The sequence below is a fragment of the Lissotriton helveticus genome, chromosome 1_2 (assembly GCF_964261635.1).
Source record: "Lissotriton helveticus chromosome 1_2, aLisHel1.1, whole genome shotgun sequence".
Lineage (NCBI taxonomy): Eukaryota > Metazoa > Chordata > Amphibia > Caudata > Salamandridae > Lissotriton > Lissotriton helveticus.
This window is the reverse complement of record NC_136058.1, coordinates 242115296-242133057: the sequence shown is the minus strand read 5'-3', so window position 1 is coordinate 242133057 and position 17762 is coordinate 242115296.

The following is a 17762-nucleotide window of genomic DNA, read 5'->3' as shown; positions in this document are numbered from 1 at the left end:
CAGTAACGGGCAACCAAAGTATTTCTCATTTAATAGCAAGCGTGGTTGCGTGTACATAGGCTCTATCCAATCTATGATTGTAGCACATTCCATACCACCATGCTTGAAAGGATACCACAGAGGTATCTTTCCATGACTTAGTGATCTGTTGAAATTCAACAGCTTGGAGTAAATCAATAATATGAAAATTGGCAGTAGAAGAGGACCAAACTTTGGAGACGCTACCTAGAAAAATGTGTCAAAAAGAGAAAGGGACATGGGAGTGACAAATAGTATTGATGTGTCGCCAGACTTAGGTCCAAAAAGTATGAATTGCTGGGCAATCAAAAAGCATATGTTTGAGGGCTGCTAATGGGGAGGTACATGACCAACAGGTAGGAGAGATGTTAGGATCAATCTCATGTAATTTCGCGGGAGTGATTAGGAGTCTGTTATAAATAAAAAATTAAGTTTAAGTAGTGTTCACTGCTCTAGAAGACTTTCTTATTTTAGTCCAGATTATATTCCATATTGGAATAGGAAAAGATTCACACAAATCAGATTCCCAACTACATTCCACAACAGATTGATTACAAGAAATAGGAATATCCATTAATTCTTTGTATATTAGAGAAGCAGAAGGAGAATTACTTAAAAATAATGTTGTAATAGGAGTTGAGGGGGTGGGGGTATGAGAGGAGATTAAAGAATTGTAAGAAACTTAGGCAGCTGCTGTTAAAGCTATATAATTAGAATGACATGAAGAGGGAAGGGAAAAATGGGATTGCAATACTGAGAAGGATATACAGATACCATCATTTGAGACCGTAAGTTAACCAATCTTGATAGAAAATATACCTATTTTAAGTTTAATATGTTTATTATACCAAATTGATGAGTTTAAAAATTGTGTACGCTCATCTAGAACAGATGAGAAAAGTGGTTAAAAACTTTACTAGCGTTTTTAAGGATAGGGAGAGATAATGATAAGGGTATATGGGAAAGAGAAATATATTCTTTGAAGGAAAAAGTTCCAATCTCAGACAATAAGAAGGAGGACTGTTTAAGAAAAAAGGGAGTGTGGTAAGAATAAAAATCCGGAAAATTAACGCCACCCATGTGTTTAGGCTTTTTAAGTTTACCGAGAGACATAATAGGTTGTTTATTATGCCATAAAATATTTTGAAAGAATATTATATATAGTTTTATAGAACGACTAAGGAATAATAATGGGGATATTGGATAGATAGAACAGTATCACTGGAACAAGCATCATTTTCATAGAATCTAATCTGCCCCATCAGGATAAAAATAAGGGATGCCAACATAATGTAGAAGTTGTTAAAGATGTTTGTAGTTCTTTTAGATTCATAGCAACGGTATCTTTAATAGAGGTAGTAAATCATATTCCAAGATATTTAATGGTTTCCAATGAAAAGAAGAAGATAAAAAATCAGCATGAAAACCGAGTTTATTCAGTGGGAGGATCTCACATTTGTCGACTTTGAGTATATAACCTGAAACGAGATCAAAGTCAGTTACCTCGGATGACAATGCTGGTAGGGAGGATTGAAGGTTTGAAATTAATAATAATATGTCATCCGCATATATTTAGAGCTTTAATTGATTAATTCCATAAGAGAAACCTGCAATGTTTGTGTTCAACCAAATTGTTATTCAAAAAGTCTCTAAGGAAAGGATAAATAAATGTGGGGATAATGGGCAACCTTGCCTAACACCTCGATGAAGAGGAAAAGAAGGGAATAAAAGACCATTAGCTAAAATAATGGACCTTGGGGAGGAATAGGGTAAAGAGACATAATTAATGAATTTTGGCGAAAACTAAACCAAGCAAGGGTTGAGAAAATGAAAGATCAACTAACTCTATCGAAAGCTTTTTTGGCGTTTAATGAAATTGCTGCTATCAATTTTTTATATAATTTAGATTTGCTTAGGATATTAAAAAACAATCTAGTATTATCACATAAATGACGTCCCTTAATGAAACCACATTGTTCCTTTCAAAAAGGAATCTAAACAAAGGGCAAGGATTTTTGCACATATTTTATATTCTTAAATTAATTAAAGAAATACGTCTGTAATTTTTACAGAGTTTGTGGTCTTTGTTTTCTTTTGGAATGAGACAAATCAACTCTTCCTTAAAGGATCCTTCAGATTTTTGGGTATAAATAAAATATGCAAATAAGTGATATAATTTGGGAAGAAGGAGTAGGGAAAAATATGAGTAGAATTCAATGGTGAAACCATCGGGACCAGGAGCTTTTCCTTTTTAATAGTGTTAGACCTGGCATATTTGGCGTGAGTCTCCCTTCCATTTTGACGGATTGCCTCCTCTGTTTTGATATGTTTTTGTTGGTTATATGCTTTGGGCACTGTGCCACTGCTAATCAGTGCCACAGTGCAAGTGCTCCCTATGTTAAATTGATGTACTAATTCGTGATTCCAGGATTGGGTTATTTGATTTACTTGTCAGACCCTAGTACAGTGCAACATGTGTGCCCAGGGCTTGTAAATCAAATGCTGCTGGTGGGCTTGATTTACAACAAGGGGTGGTGATGGACAGAGTCTCTGAATTAAGCAGAGTACTCTAACCCAGTCAAGAGATCAGGGCTAGATCCAACACCGTTTTTTAGCTCATTGCACCATCCCAGTTTCAGAACCTGGCTGTATGCAAATTAGTCTGACCCTGGCCCAGTGCATCATGGGAACAGGGCAGACCAGACTACAAAAGCCAATTCTTACACTGGGAAGGAAACAAGCTTCCGGGGACCGGTTTCTGCCATTTCAGGCGTCTTCGGCCCGGCTTGCTTGAATCCTGATGGTGCAATGAGCAAGGGACTCACATCTGAGTATACCCTTCCACGCTTAGGGTGGACAAAATAATTTACAACAAGGGGTGGTGATGGACAGAGTCTCTGAATTAAGCAGAGTACTCTAACCCAGTCAAGAGATCAGGGCTAGATCCAACACCGTTTTTTAGCTCATTGCACCATCCCAGTTTCAGAACCTGGCTGTATGCAAATTAGTCTGACCCTGGCCCAGTGCATCATGGGAACAAGGCAGACCAGACTACAAAAGCCAATTCTTACACTGGGAAGGAAACAAGCTTCCGGGGACCGGTTTCTGCCATTTCAGGCGTCTTCGGCCCGGCTTGCTTGAATCCTGATGGTGCAATGAGCAAGGGACTCACATCTGAGTATACCCTTCCACGCTTAGGGTGGACAAAATAATTTACAACAAGGGGTGGTGATGGACAGAGTCTCTGAATTAAGCAGAGTACTCTAACCCAGTCAAGAGATCAGGGCTAGATCCAACACCGTTTTTTAGCTCATTGCACCATCCGAGTTTCAGAACCTGGCTGTATGCAAATTAGTCTGACCCTGGCCCAGTGCATCATGGGAACAGGGCAGACCAGACTACAAAAGCCAATTCTTACACTGGGAAGGAAACAAGCTTCCGGGGACCGGTTTCTGCCATTTCAGGCGTCTTCGGCCCGGCTTGCTTGAATCCTGATGGTGCAATGAGCAAGGGACTCACATCTGAGTATACCCTTCCACGCTTAGGGTGGACAAAATAATTTACAACAAGGGGTGGTGATGGACAGAGTCTCTGAATTAAGCAGAGTACTCTAACCCAGTCAAGAGATCAGGGCTAGATCCAACACCGTTTTTTAGCTCATTGCACCATCCCAGTTTCAGAACCTGGCTGTATGCAAATTAGTCTGACCCTGGCCCAGTGCATCATGGGAACAGGGCAGACCAGACTACAAAAGCCAATTCTTACACTGGGAAGGAAACAAGCTTCCGGGGACCGGTTTCTGCCATTTCAGGCGTCTTCGGCCCGGCTTGCTTGAATCCTGATGGTGCAATGAGCAAGGGACTCACATCTGAGTATACCCTTCCACGCTTAGGGTGGACAAAATAATTTACAACAAGGGGTGGTGATGGACAGAGTCTCTGAATTAAGCAGAGTACTCTAACCCAGTCAAGAGATCAGGGCTAGATCCAACACCGTTTTTTAGCTCAATGCACCATCCCAGTTTCAGAACCTGGCTGTATGCAAATTAGTCTGACCCTGGCCCAGTGCATCATGGGAACAGGGCAGACCAGACTACAAAAGCCAATTCTTACATTGGGAAGGAAACAAGCTTCCGGGGACCGGTTTCTGCCATTTCAGGCGTCTTCGGCCCGGCTTGCTTGAATCCTGATGGTGCAATGAGCAAGGGACTCACATCTGAGTATACCCTTCCACGCTTAGGGTGGACAAAATAATTTACAACAAGGGGTGGTGATGGACAGAGTCTCTGAATTAAGCAGAGTACTCTAACCCAGTCAAGAGATCAGGGCTAGATCCAACACCGTTTTTTAGCTCATTGCACCATCCCAGTTTCAGAACCTGGCTGTATGCAAATTAGTCTGACCCTGGCCCAGTGCATCATGGGAACAGGGCAGACCAGACTACAAAAGCCAATTCTTACACTGGGAAGGAAACAAGCTTCCGGGGACCGGTTTCTGCCATTTCAGGCGTCTTCGGCCCGGCTTGCTTGAATCCTGATGGTGCAATGAGCAAGGGACTCACATCTGAGTATACCCTTCCACGCTTAGGGTGGACAAAATAATTTACAACAAGGGGTGGTGATGGACAGAGTCTCTGAATTAAGCAGAGTACTCTAACCCAGTCAAGAGATCAGGGCTAGATCCAACACCGTTTTTTAGCTCATTGCACCATCCGAGTTTCAGAACCTGGCTGTATGCAAATTAGTCTGACCCTGGCCCAGTGCATCATGGGAACAGGGCAGACCAGACTACAAAAGCCAATTCTTACACTGGAAAGGAAACAAGCTTCCGGGGACCGGTTTCTGCCATTTCAGGCGTCTTCGGCCCGGCTTGCTTGAATCCTGATGGTGCAATGAGCAAGGGACTCACATCTGAGTATACCCTTCCACGCTTAGGGTGGACAAAATAATTTACAACAAGGGGTGGTGATGGACAGAGTCTCTGAATTAAGCAGAGTACTCTAACCCAGTCAAGAGATCAGGGCTAGATCCAACACCGTTTTTTAGCTCATTGCACCATCCCAGTTTCAGAACCTGGCTGTATGCAAATTAGTCTGACCCTGGCCCAGTGCATCATGGGAACAGGGCAGACCAGACTACAAAAGCCAATTCTTACACTGGGAAGGAAACAAGCTTCCGGGGACCGGGTACTGCCATTTCAGGCGTCTTCGGCCCGGCTTGCTTGAATCCTGATGGTGCAATGAGCAAGGGACTCACATCTGAGTATACCCTTCCACGCTTAGGGTGGACAAAATAATTTACAACAAGGGGTGGTGATGGACAGCACTAGTTGTGCAACCCACAGAAGCAGCTTGTAGAATGTGTCTCAGGCCTGCCATTGCAAGGCCTGTGTGCAGTCTGTGACTGCCATTTCAATTTGGCCATGTGCACCCACATGCCAATCCCTATTGTGTGTAGCATGTCCTAATAGTGAAGTACAGCCATTTTCGTTTTTCACTATTGCAAGGCTACCTCTTCTCCGTAGGCCAGAATGGGCAGTTAGTCCTAACTGACTCAGATAACATAGTAGAAATTCGAATTTACTATGCCTGAACTCAGAACGATAAAATAAATCTTTTAGTAAAGTTGGTTTTAACATTTGTGTTTGAAAATACCACTTTTATAAAGTAGGTATTTTCTTGCCTAAATGTCCAGGCCTGCCTCTGCTAGGTTGTGTATTCCTTGTCTGGAGTTTGTGAGTGACAGGGCTGGGGGATTCCAGGAGGCAGGCTGGGGCAGCCCAGTGGTGAATAGAGAGATCTGCATCTAGATGGGAGGGAGGAGTTGCTCCTGGGACCTGAATAGGGCTGGGCCTTCCCTCTACAATGCTGGCTTCACCTCCTGTGGTGTGTGTCTGATGTCTCTGCCTTGCACTGTGAAAGGAGAGAAGGAATCATGTCAACAAATTGCTTCAAGGCTGTGCCTTCCCTCCCCTGTGCTGGCTCGACCTCCTATAGGGGCGCTTGATGTCTCTGCCCTGCACAGTGAAAGGAAGGAAGGAGTTGTGTAAACAGAGTGCTCTGGAACTGGTTTGGACTAGGCAGGGGCCTCTCTGCCTTCAGAGATCAAAGGATTTGGGGGTATAAATATTGGGACCCAGTCCCAAGAACTTTAGATCACTTCTGGAACAAGAAACCTTTTGCCAAGAGTAGAACCAATGAAGCTGCAGGAGTTTGACTGCCCCTCTGCCAGTGTGCTGTTTGCTGGGTTGTCCTGCAGTGGTTGCTTCATTGCCAAGGAAAGGGGAAGGAACTTTTCAAGGACTTTCATTATTTACAGAATATTCTCCAAGGGCTTGAACTGTGCTTGCCGCCTTCTGTAGTCTCAGGGACTAAAGACTTCATCTCCAGCTCCCCTCTGAATTTCCTTGCTGGGAATTCTACCTACAGACATTTGCATGTCACTGGGAGCTGGAAGCGCGACGCATCGAGAGGAAGCATGTCGCCGCCGCAGCTGAAATTGTTGCATCGCTGGAGAAGAAAGCCTCCGCCGCATCTCCCTGGAAGCGTGTCTTCATCAAAGCTGCCTGCTGTCGCATCACCGGAGAAGCTTGACGCCATTGAGAGAGTCGCCATCGCATCATGGGAGAAGCGTGTCGCAGGGCCTGTCGCGGCACCAAAGTACAGAGTCGTCACAAGGCTGCCAGGGCGCCTATGCATCATCATCGCAGCATCACTGCATCATCGCATCAAGGGCACCATCATCTTGCATCGCACTCGGATCATCGCATCGCATCAAGGCGCCATCTTGCGCATTGCAACGGGTCAGCTGGTCGAGAATCTACGCATCAACCCCGCACCGGTAAGGATCACGACACATCTCCTACTCTGCGCAAACATTGAGGACCGATGCATCATTTCCCCTGGATCACGGAACCCACGCATCTCCCCTTTTGCAAGCCTTTTGTTTGTTACGCATTCAGGAACTTTGTTGAGAACTTTGTCGCATTTATCATCACCTTGAACTAAGCAACTTTTACCATCTTTAAGTCAATCTGAAGTATAGTATTGTGGATTTTTGTTGTTTGTGGTCTTTTGTTAAGTCTATACAAAGAATACTTATTTTTATAACATCTGTGTTGTGTACATCTGTAGTGTGTTCACTGTATTACTGTGTATATTCACAAATGCTTAACACACCGCCTCTTAGATAAGCCTGTCTGCTCATGCCAAGCTACCAAAGGGGTGAGCAGGGGTTATTTAGGAGTGTAATCCCCTTATCCGGACTTAGAAGTAAGGGTCCCTATTTGGACAAAGGTGAATACCATTGCCAACTAGAGACCCTCAGATCTAACAAATGCTTGAACATCAGTAAGGATGTCACTAATGTGGATATCCTTCTCCAAGGTTGAGAAACCTACATTAAGAGATGAAGGAGGAGGATTGGAGGATAAATATTGAGTAATATCAGACTGCTGAAGCGGAGACTCAGGAGTATTGGGCTGTTGATAAAGGTTTGTAAATTCTAAAAGAATATCCTCATTTTTATGAACTGTAGTATTAGTTGAAGTTAAAATAGATTACATTTTAGTGCGTTCTTTTTTAAACTTGAGATAATTAGCAAGAAGATTGCCGGCTTTATTTTGTGCACTATATTATTTAGCACTAGATTTAAGTAAATATAAATTAGCAGATTCCGTTGAAAGTTTATTAAAAGTAAATTTGGCTTTAATAAGTTCATTTAAGTCAGAAGGGGCTTTTGTGGAGTAATAGGAATGCTCCAATTGCTTGATACGTGAATTAAGCAATTGTATGGTTTAGGCGGATGCTCTCCGTTTCTGAGCTACAAATGAAATAATGAAGACTCTAGAAGCAGCTTTAAATGTGTCGCAAATACGTAGAGAAGATGTATGAGGAGACTCATTTTCTATAAAGAAAGTGTCTCCAAATTTCTGAAAAGCGGGTGTAAATTTAGGGTCTAATAGAAGGGCATTATTAAATCGCCACCTCCTAGTACTTTTAATGGGAGGGAGTCCAATGATAAAGGAGCGTGGTCAGAAATTAATATAGATGCTTTTTCTGAATGGGAAATATGTTGAGTAAGGGCTTTTGAAATAAATAAATAGTCTATACAGGATTGTGAGGAGTGAACTGGTGAGAAATATGTATATTCCTGAAGAGTGGGGTGACTGCATCAACAAGGGATCTTAGAGCTGTAGTAGATGTAAATTGAGTGTGAATAGAGGAGGGGATACATTTAGATTTAGAGCATCTATCTATGAAAGAATCCATAACCATATTACAATCACCACCCAATATTAAATAATCATCAGTGTATAACATCAATCTGAGGCCAAAAGAGGTTATCTGGAGTGGTGGGCGCATATAAATTAAAAATGGTCAAAGGAATTTTATTAACTAGTAACGAAACTGAAACCCATTTACCTTCAGAATCTGCATCTTGATGTATAATTTAGATATCTAAACGCTTATGGCACAGGATAGCTACGCCATTACGTTTGCCTGAACCCGGTGATGCGTAGACATAACCCACCCATTGGTGTTGAAGTTTGGCAATTTCTTTACTTGTTACATGAATTTCTTGTAATAAAACTATATCACCTTGTAATCTAGCGATATGTGATAAAACCCGTTGACATTTTATAGGGGGGCCCAATCCTTTGAAATTCCAGTATATAACGACATCTATATAAGCAAAACCTTTACAGAAGCTTAATATGAACTACAAATAGTAAAGTACAATAATGCAACAGAAATAAGTTCTCCAATAAGAAGAACCCAAGAAGAAAAGCATTATGCATAGATAAGAGAAATATGAAATAGGAAAGTTTATGATAGCAAACCAAAAAATTAGCAATCATGAGAAGAAAGGAAAAAGGCTTGTGAGAGCATTAAAGATGAAGAAATGAATGAGAAGAAAAAATAGAATCTGTATGAAAAGAGAAGAAAACAAAGGATGAAACAAAGCAAATAAGGAAAAAAATATAAAAGAAATACATGGGAAAAAAGCAATACTAAAAGAGAATAATAGAAAAACAAAAAGACACACCACAAACATATAATGAATAAGGGGGTGGTGTAGTCACATAAGGAAGATGGCACGATCAAGCGGGAAACCCCAGGATGAAGACGAGGAAGCGAGACATCTCCAGTTGGGAAAGGGGGATCAAAAAGTAGAGGACCATGATAAACTGCATCTGACAGTAAAAAGAAAATAAATTGGTTATAAGAAATACAACAAACAACAATAAGAACAAAACTTCAATGTGAAAAAAAATTGTAAAATGCAGACACATAACAAACTACAATAAAACAATCAAAACATCTATGAACGAGGAATCTCCATGTTCTCTTCTCTGCAGGTATCCAAGAAATGTTGTAGGCAGTGGTTTTATTCTTATAAGTTACTTTCATAAGGCAAAGATGGAACAGACCATATCTAGCATTCTGACTGCGAAGAGCTGGTCTCATGTCCAGAAATGTCTTCTGTCAGTCTGCAGTTGCTTTAGCATAGTCTTGAGCAAAGAATAGATTGGATCCCTACCCTTTAAGTCTGGCAACTTGTAATATTTTAAGTAAATCAGTGTACTCCAAAAAATATAAAATAACGCCTCTTGGTTTGACTGAGGAAGGTGATGACCTTGGAATTTGTCCCAGACGATGAGCTCTTTAAATATTCAAATTTGGAGTCTGGGGAAGACCCAGAAGATTTAGAAGAAAGAATTTAAAAAAAGGAGAGAGGATCTTTACTCTCAAAGACCCTCCAAAATGCCATAAATGTGCAGGTTATTTTGCATATTACGGTTTTCCAAATTTTCCACCTGCTGTTTAAGGTGTGAAATCTCCAAAGGTAAGGAAGGAACTTGATTGATAACACCTTGAATAGAGTCTACACGTTGTTCCAGGTGAGTAACTTTTTGTTCCGTATTAAACCATTTGTTCTCAAGACTTTGGGGACAAGTATGTGTGTTATCCATGGAAGGTTTGAGAGCACAAATTTCCTCCAAAAGCAATTCCATAGATAGAGATGTCAAAGAGTTAGAAGGAGAAGGTGGGTATTTTTTGACGCGTTTGCTTGGAACAGACGATAAGGCAGCATGTATTTTAGAGGGTTCTTTAGATGCTTTGAGAGGCATAGTGGTCGTCATACCCCCAATGGCAGCAGGACCAGAATCCAATTCTTCCATACTTTCTTGTAAAATGCTAAATGCATTATAATCCTCTAATGAAGTAGATTTAGAGGAAATAACACTACCATGGGAAGAGTGTGCTTTTGCCATACGATATAAACCAAGCAGGAGCTGTTTATACCACAGAGGCTAATTGAAGTAATTAATATAGTCCAGAGACGTCAGGAGCCGAGAAAAGAAAAATAACTCTGTGACATGGATTTCCCCAATAGATGATACGTGTTAGAGGCATGAGGGAAAATAGAAATGCAAAATTACAACCTGAAGAAATGCTCAAGACCACTATTCACAAGAAGGCAGAAGGCATGTGGGGCACAAAACAATAAAAATAGCCGTAAAAGGGTTCAAGTGGCACAAGGTGCAGGGCTGGTCAGAAAATGCGACATGTGGAGAGAGTCTGGTCGGTGAACTTGAAAACAAAATGGCGGCTGTGAGCATCGATGCAGAGCCAACCATTAAAGAAAAAAGGAATTTAGCGCTCCCCCTGCATATTGAAATATAGTCCAAAATGCGCTGCTGGGCTTTATAAGTGCTTATATGCGGCTACGGGGTCCAAGGTATGGGAATCACCGCCAGGGGAGAACTCGCCCCCTCACCCCGTCACGTAGCCTCACGGCAGAGTGGCCATCTTCATTGGCGCCGAAGCCACGCCCCCATAATAATATCATTTAACAAAATAAAACATCCCCTAAAATGAAAATGGAGCCAGTGTGAATCTTGTTTTCAAGTTAGGAGAAGTTCTTGCTCTATGTGTCTCCTAGAACATGTAAATATTTTAAAATCAAGATATATGAGGCCCAATGGAGAGGCTCTTTTTGTCAAAAAGGTTAATTGCTTAGCATTACGTTGTTGTGCTATTTGTGTCATTAGTGAATCTGGTGTTGACACAGGAGTAGATTCTTCAGTTCTTGAGGTCATATTTGGTCATGGTGTTCATACAACTGGGTCAGTCATTGTAAACACATCACTTAAAGTCTCTTTAAAGCATTATTCAGTCAGTAATAATCTGTCCTCTAATTGCTCCAGACAGGGAACCAATACTGTGAGGAAATGGGTTGTATTTTATTGTGTAGTTGTACAACCTCACCGTGTAATACACTTACCAATCTGTTGGAAAGTGGATTATTGGTAGGGGCAAATATAGGTCTGCCACTGGCAATAAGGCCACTAACACATGATAGGACACAGAATAGGTCTTAGAAAAGTATTCCTATGCTCAAACCTTGGTAACGTGGCTGCGAGCAGACAGGCTTAACTTCAAAGACGGTAAGTAAAGCATTTAAAAACACCATTTCAGTAAATATTTAACACACAACACATAATAATAATGTAACACCAATTTATAAAAATGGCAAATATTTATATCTTTAAAATGACACCAAACCGATAAAAATTCAATGTAGGGAACCGGAGATATGAATTTTCAAAGACTTAATAAAATATAGCACTTAGAAGGTTATAGCACCATATTGTGATACCTGCTCGCGATAGACTGGGCCAAAGTCAAAGTTTCAGGCCAGGCACCATCGAGCCCTGAGTGGCTACAGCTCATGGCAGGTTCCGGTCTCAATTTCTACCTTCACACTTTTTTTTATATATATTTTTATTTTCTGCATTATTTATCACATCATTACAACATTTGGTTCCGGCACATTATGCTGTTAACGCTATACTGTGTACATAAAGCTTGAGAATACTTAATACGCAGTTTTTTTGTTTTAAACAACTTATCCCACATAATTCTTAAACCGCCCTCCCGCAACTTCCCTCGCACTCTGGTCAAAGCATCTGTGTGGTTCATGCTGTACTGGGTCATCTCTATACATTACGATAATATCACCTGCTCCTCCTACTGACAACACCCCTGTCTTCTGTATTAGCTTCTTCCAAGTTTAACAACTACTGCACTCTTCGGTGCGTGACCATTTCAAGCAGGGGGGGGGGAGGGAGGGGAGGGGAGGGGGAATGGTCTCGGGTTTCTGCATCCGTTATTCGTTATAGCCATTATACTAACAACATTTGCCTATGCCAATGCAGTGATATCATATGCTTCAAATTCTATGAGTATGGCCTGCCATTCCATTGAGATGTGCGTCTTACGGACTCCTCTACGCTCCTCCCTCTGCAGTTCGGTCCCTTCTGCTTTTCCCCATCGTATCACCTCCCCGTGCCAGTCACCAGGGTCAGGGGGTCCGGCTGATTTCCACCTCGTTGTTATCGTTCTTTTGGCCAATAGAAGTGCCAGATCCACGAAACGTGTGGCGGCACTTTTCTTCTTTTCAGTGGGGCCTAAGCCTAGTATACAGTATGTCAGGGAGGAGTAAGGTCTTGCGGGGGTAATCGCTGCCAGAGCCTTGTGGATTGTTTCCCAGTAATGACCCAGCCTGGGGCAGTCCCACAACATGTGCATTAGGCCAGCATCCGCGGCCATGCATCGGGGGCACGTGTCTGCCGCATCAGGGAACTTGATGTGCAGTCGTGGGGAGTAAGGTACGCTCTATGCAGAATCATTAGTTGTATAAATTTAAATTTAGGGTTCCGCAACACCTTTTTGGGGAATTTCAATATCTTTTCCCATTCCTTATCTCTGAGCGCCCGCCCTATGTCTTGGTCCAAGCGCTCCTGGGTGGGTTGTAGTGAGGTTGCCTTGCTAGCTCTTATGCCATACGTTAACCATTTCGTTAAATGGCTTCCGGTCCCCATTAAATATTGCATGGTGAGTAGTGGGTTCGTAGGTGGCTCTATTCCGTCCCGTGCCCAAGTCGTAGTAATGTAGTGTGTCACTCGTGCATGCATTAAAAACAAGGCTTCAGGGGTCTGGTGCGCTCGCGGGAAGTCCACGTGTGTCATGATACTGACATCCGTAAAACAATCGCCTATGTGCATAACACCAGAGTCATGCCATGATTGGAGTGCGCGTTCCGTCAGTGTCCCTGTCCCAAGGGGAAGGCCTAGCAAGGGTATTGTGGGCGCATAGGGGGGCGTCGCACTCGTGTATTTGGCAGCTCTCTTCCAGCACCTGATTGCAAGACGCAATAGGTGTGGCGTCCATCTGGGTATCGTGGTATTCGGTAGGAGCAGGAGGTGGATGATGCCGCGGTCTCTATCGGTCGTGGTCATGTCTATCTCATGGAGGTTACGGCCCACCAGCCAGTAGGCCAGCCATTGGAGTTGGCAGGCGCAGCTATATGCGGCCATGTCTGGGACACCCATACCTCCATGAGATGTTGGTAATTGTAACTTAGCGAGACTTACACGTCGTCTCCCCGGTCCCCATATCAGCTCCGTCAACATTGTGTTTAGCAATTTAAAGGTGCTCATCAGTATGAGGAGCAGAAGGTTCGTAAAGAAGTATATCAGTCGGGGTAGGACCACCATCTTGGAGATAGCTACCCTTCCCGCTATTGACAGAGGCAGGGTAGTTCAAAACTGTATTTGTGTTTTAAGGGTTGTGTAAGCGCCTTACCCAGGTTACCATCCAGGAGGTCTCGCGTGTCGCGGTATATTTGTATCCCCAAATATTTAAATGTCGAGGGCACCATCTGGAACCTATGCGGGGGAAACTGTAGCTGGGTATCACTCAGAGCGTCACCAAAATAGTAGCCGTATGATTTAGTTTCATTTATAGCAAGGCCCGAAATTACTCTGAAAGTTTCAAAGATTTCAGGCATAGGATCAAGGCAGCCTGACAAGTCCCTAACGTATAATATTATGTCGTCTGCATAGGCCGATACTATGTGTGGCACTAGGTTGCGCAGCACCCACCGTGGTGTGGCTAGGGCTCGGAGTCTGTGTAGTAAGGGTTCTAAGGCCAGTATGAAAAGTAGGGGCGACAATGCGCAACCCTGTCGCGTGCCCCTAGCTATCACAAACTGCGCGATATACATTTATTAGTGCGGACTCGTGCCGTCGAGTGCAAATATAAGAGATTCACCCATGCCAGATAGTCAGACGGTATGCCGAATCTTGCCAGTGCTGCAAACATATAGTCCCATCGTAAGGAATCAAATGCCTGCTTTAAGTTCAGAGAGATACAGCCCTCTGCCCCACTTCGTGCGTCCTCGTGTAACATTATCTGACTCAGTCTCCTCAGATTGAGCGCCGTGCTCCGTCCGGGCACGAAGCCACATTGGTCCGCATGTATAAGCGCTGGGATGTATTGGTTCAGTCTTGTCGCTAATATCTTGCTAAGAATTTTATAGTCCGTATTTAGGAGCGACAGCGGTCTATAATTCGCCATCTGTAAACCGTCTCTACCAGGTTTTAGAAGGGAGACTATCAGTGCCTGTAAAGTCGTGTGTGGTAGGGCGCTGGACTCCATCGATTCTCGGTATAGGAGATGCAGCTGCGGAGCTAGTATGTCAATATATGCTACATAGAACTCAGCCGGTAGGCCGTCAGTCCCAGGAGTTTTATTCCGTGGCAAGGCTTTAATTGCTTGTCTGATTTCTGCGGTAATGGGGCGCGCTAGGTCGTCTCACTGCGCAGTCGTGAGTTGAGGGATGGGCAGGTCTTCCATAAAGGACTCGAAAGTCATGTTCGTCATCGGTGGGTGCGGGCCGTATAATTGCGTGTAGTAGTCCTTAAAGGCGGTTTTGATGCTTAGTTGCGTCCCTATGGTTTTCCCTGCCTGATCATTGACCTCCACTATAGGGACACACATGGGTGCATTTCGTACCATGCGTGCTAGCAATGGTCCCGACCTGTCGGCCTGATTGTGTTGTCTAGTCGTATATTCCCTGTAACTCCTCAAGTAACTCTGTGTGCTGTATATGGGCCTCTTGAAGCTGTGTAAGTTGGTCGTTTGTGCCCATGGCCTCGTTTTCCAGCAACGCTAGTCTGCCCTCCACCTCCGTAAGTTTCTCCATCACAGTCTGTCTTATGCCTACTTTTGTGCCCATGACCGCTCCCCGTATAGTCGCTTTGAAGGCGTCCCATTCTATTTGTCTGGAGCTAGCTGTGCCCGCGTTCTCGTTAAAGAACGCGGTGATGGCTTCCGATATTGTTGACCTGAAAACCGGGTCCTCCAGTATCCCCGGCGGTAGGCGGCAAGTTGGTATTGGGGTTGGGACCCTTCCCCAGTACATTGTTAGTTCTACTGGGGTGTGGTCTGAGAGTGTCTTCCCCATGTGTAGAGCCGAGGCGATGGACCCCAGGAGTGTGTTAGAACAGAAAAGCGATCTATTCTGGTATGTAATATGTGTGGTGGTGAGTAGAAGGTATACTCCCTATGCTCCACGTGTTTGATTCTCCACGCATCTGACATGTCCCAGCATTCTGCCCAGAGTGCTAGTGCCTCTGCCTGCTTTCTGCTATCGGCTGAGTGCAGTGGGGGGTGGGACCTATCAAGGGAGATGTCCAGGACCGCATTGTAGTCCCCACCTATTATCCATCCGTGCTCAGTCCAGTCTGATATTACTCCGCTAAGAGTGGTAAGGAATTTCGCCTGGTCCGTATTGGGGGCGTAAAGACGCATCCCAGTACTACAGGGAAGCCATCCAATATCCCACGTACGAATACATTTCTTCCCTCTTTGTCCACCCGTTGTTCTATCAATTTAAAAGGGATGGAGTTTCTTATCCATATAGCAGCCCCCCTAGAGAAGGCTGAATAAGCGGTGGCAAATAACTGACCCTTCCATTTTTGGTGAAATTTGGAGCCTTCTGCCCTATTTAGGTGGGTTTCTTGCAGATAAGCTATATTGAAATACCTTCTGTTTAATTGTGCCAGTATTCTGTGCCTCTTGTGCACTGATCCCATTCCGCGCACGTTCCAGGTGCAGAATGTATATGTGTTAGGTGTCGTCATAGTGAGGAGAATATACAGTGAATGCTATACCCAGTACAACAGCTGTGTTGGACAGGATGGGTCTTGACCTGAGTGCCTTAACTATACTAAACTTCCCAACCTGAAGGTCCTCACTCATAACCAGCTGGGGACCAAACATCTGTTACCCAACGTGGGCAAAACAATTAAGCGTAACTGTGCCTTCGCCTGGGGGGGTGGGTCCGGTTTGCGCTCACCCGGTAATTGTCCACTGATATTTCCTGGGGTGCACCCTGTTATAACAAATAACCCCAGTCCTCATGTGCCCACCTCTTCCTGTTCATATTATATAGTTACATACGTTACCAACTGTCATCTTCATCATGGGCATTCAAAATTTGTTCGCCATTTGCGCAGTGATACGCGGAAAGAGTTGCAGGCTAGTGTCTGAGTCCCAAACTTCCGTGCGTGTGCCAGACTGATGGTCCGTGCCTGGCTGTTCCTGGGCATTGTGGGCTGCCAGGGCTGTTGTTGTCAGGAGCGCTGCTTCTACAATTGTCTCTTCCACATTCGGTGTCTGGGTCAAATCTGTGATAGTCGTGCCATGAGTGTGTCCCGACTGGTTCGTGTTCAGTTCCGTCCGGTGAGAGGGGCGGTCCCCCTGTGTCCCCGCCAGGGGATCCTGTGAGGCATTCGGCATGAGCGTTATCTCCATCCATTCTGACGCTTCCTCCGGGGTATAGAAAAAATAAGTCTTGTGACCATGCATGATTTTTAGGCGTGCCGGGAAGAGGAGAGTGTACTTAAGGTTGCGATCCTGTAGCGCACGTTTCACTCCCATGAAGGTCGATCTAGCTTTCTGGACTGCTGGGGTAAAATCTGGATATAGCGATATTGTCCTGTTTTCGTATTTCACCGATCTACCTTCACACTTAGAAACTTTTCTGGAGCTTTTCACCTCGAGGCCCCTCGAAGCACCCAGCCAGTCCGGATTCAGTGAGGGTTTGCCGGCTTGACTTGTAACGAGGTCCCGGTCCAGTTCCCTGGAGCGGAGTTAGAAAATTCTCAAGATCACTTCAGCAGGGCAACCCAGGAATGCAGGCCAGTATGCGATGGAAGGCAGGCGGCTTAACTCTCGCGATTGCTCCCGGTCACCTTATCTTCGAGCGAACATAGAAACTTTTCTGGAGCTTTTTCTCGTGGGGTCTATTGATGCTCCTCATGTAGCGGGATCCAGTGAGGGTTCGCCGGCTTCAGATTTTCTCTAGTCCCGGGCAATCTCTGGAAGTTGGGGCAATGGAGCTTTAAGCGGGATGAACCTGGTTGGCTTGGCCGGCTCGCGGTTGAAGGCAGGGGGCCTGACTGGCCAGGTTGAGTTGGTCCCCCTATGGAGTTTTTTTTCAAAGTTGGTCCAAAGTTCTCCAAACTTCTTGACCTTCTTCCTGAAGTTCCTCAAAGGGTCGCAAACTGTCTGAAACTCACTTCAAGGGTCTGGAAGCTCCAAGATGGTCCGTGAAATTTGAGGACTTCAGTACCCACAATCCACTGGTACAAAACCCTTACAAATCCACTGATGGTTCTCCAAGGTGTAGATTTAGTTGGTGATGTTCCAGATGAGCTCTTTTAACCTGTAGCTTTCAGGGAGTCCACTCTTTAGTTCTTTTTCAGCAAGATAATCCACAGGGCTGTAGTTTCAGATGGTGCAGTCTTCAGAGGTCAGGCCTTAGAATTCTTTGCACAGCTAAACTTCTCAACAGGGCACTTCTTGCTTCAGTAAGTTTCAAGCAGCAG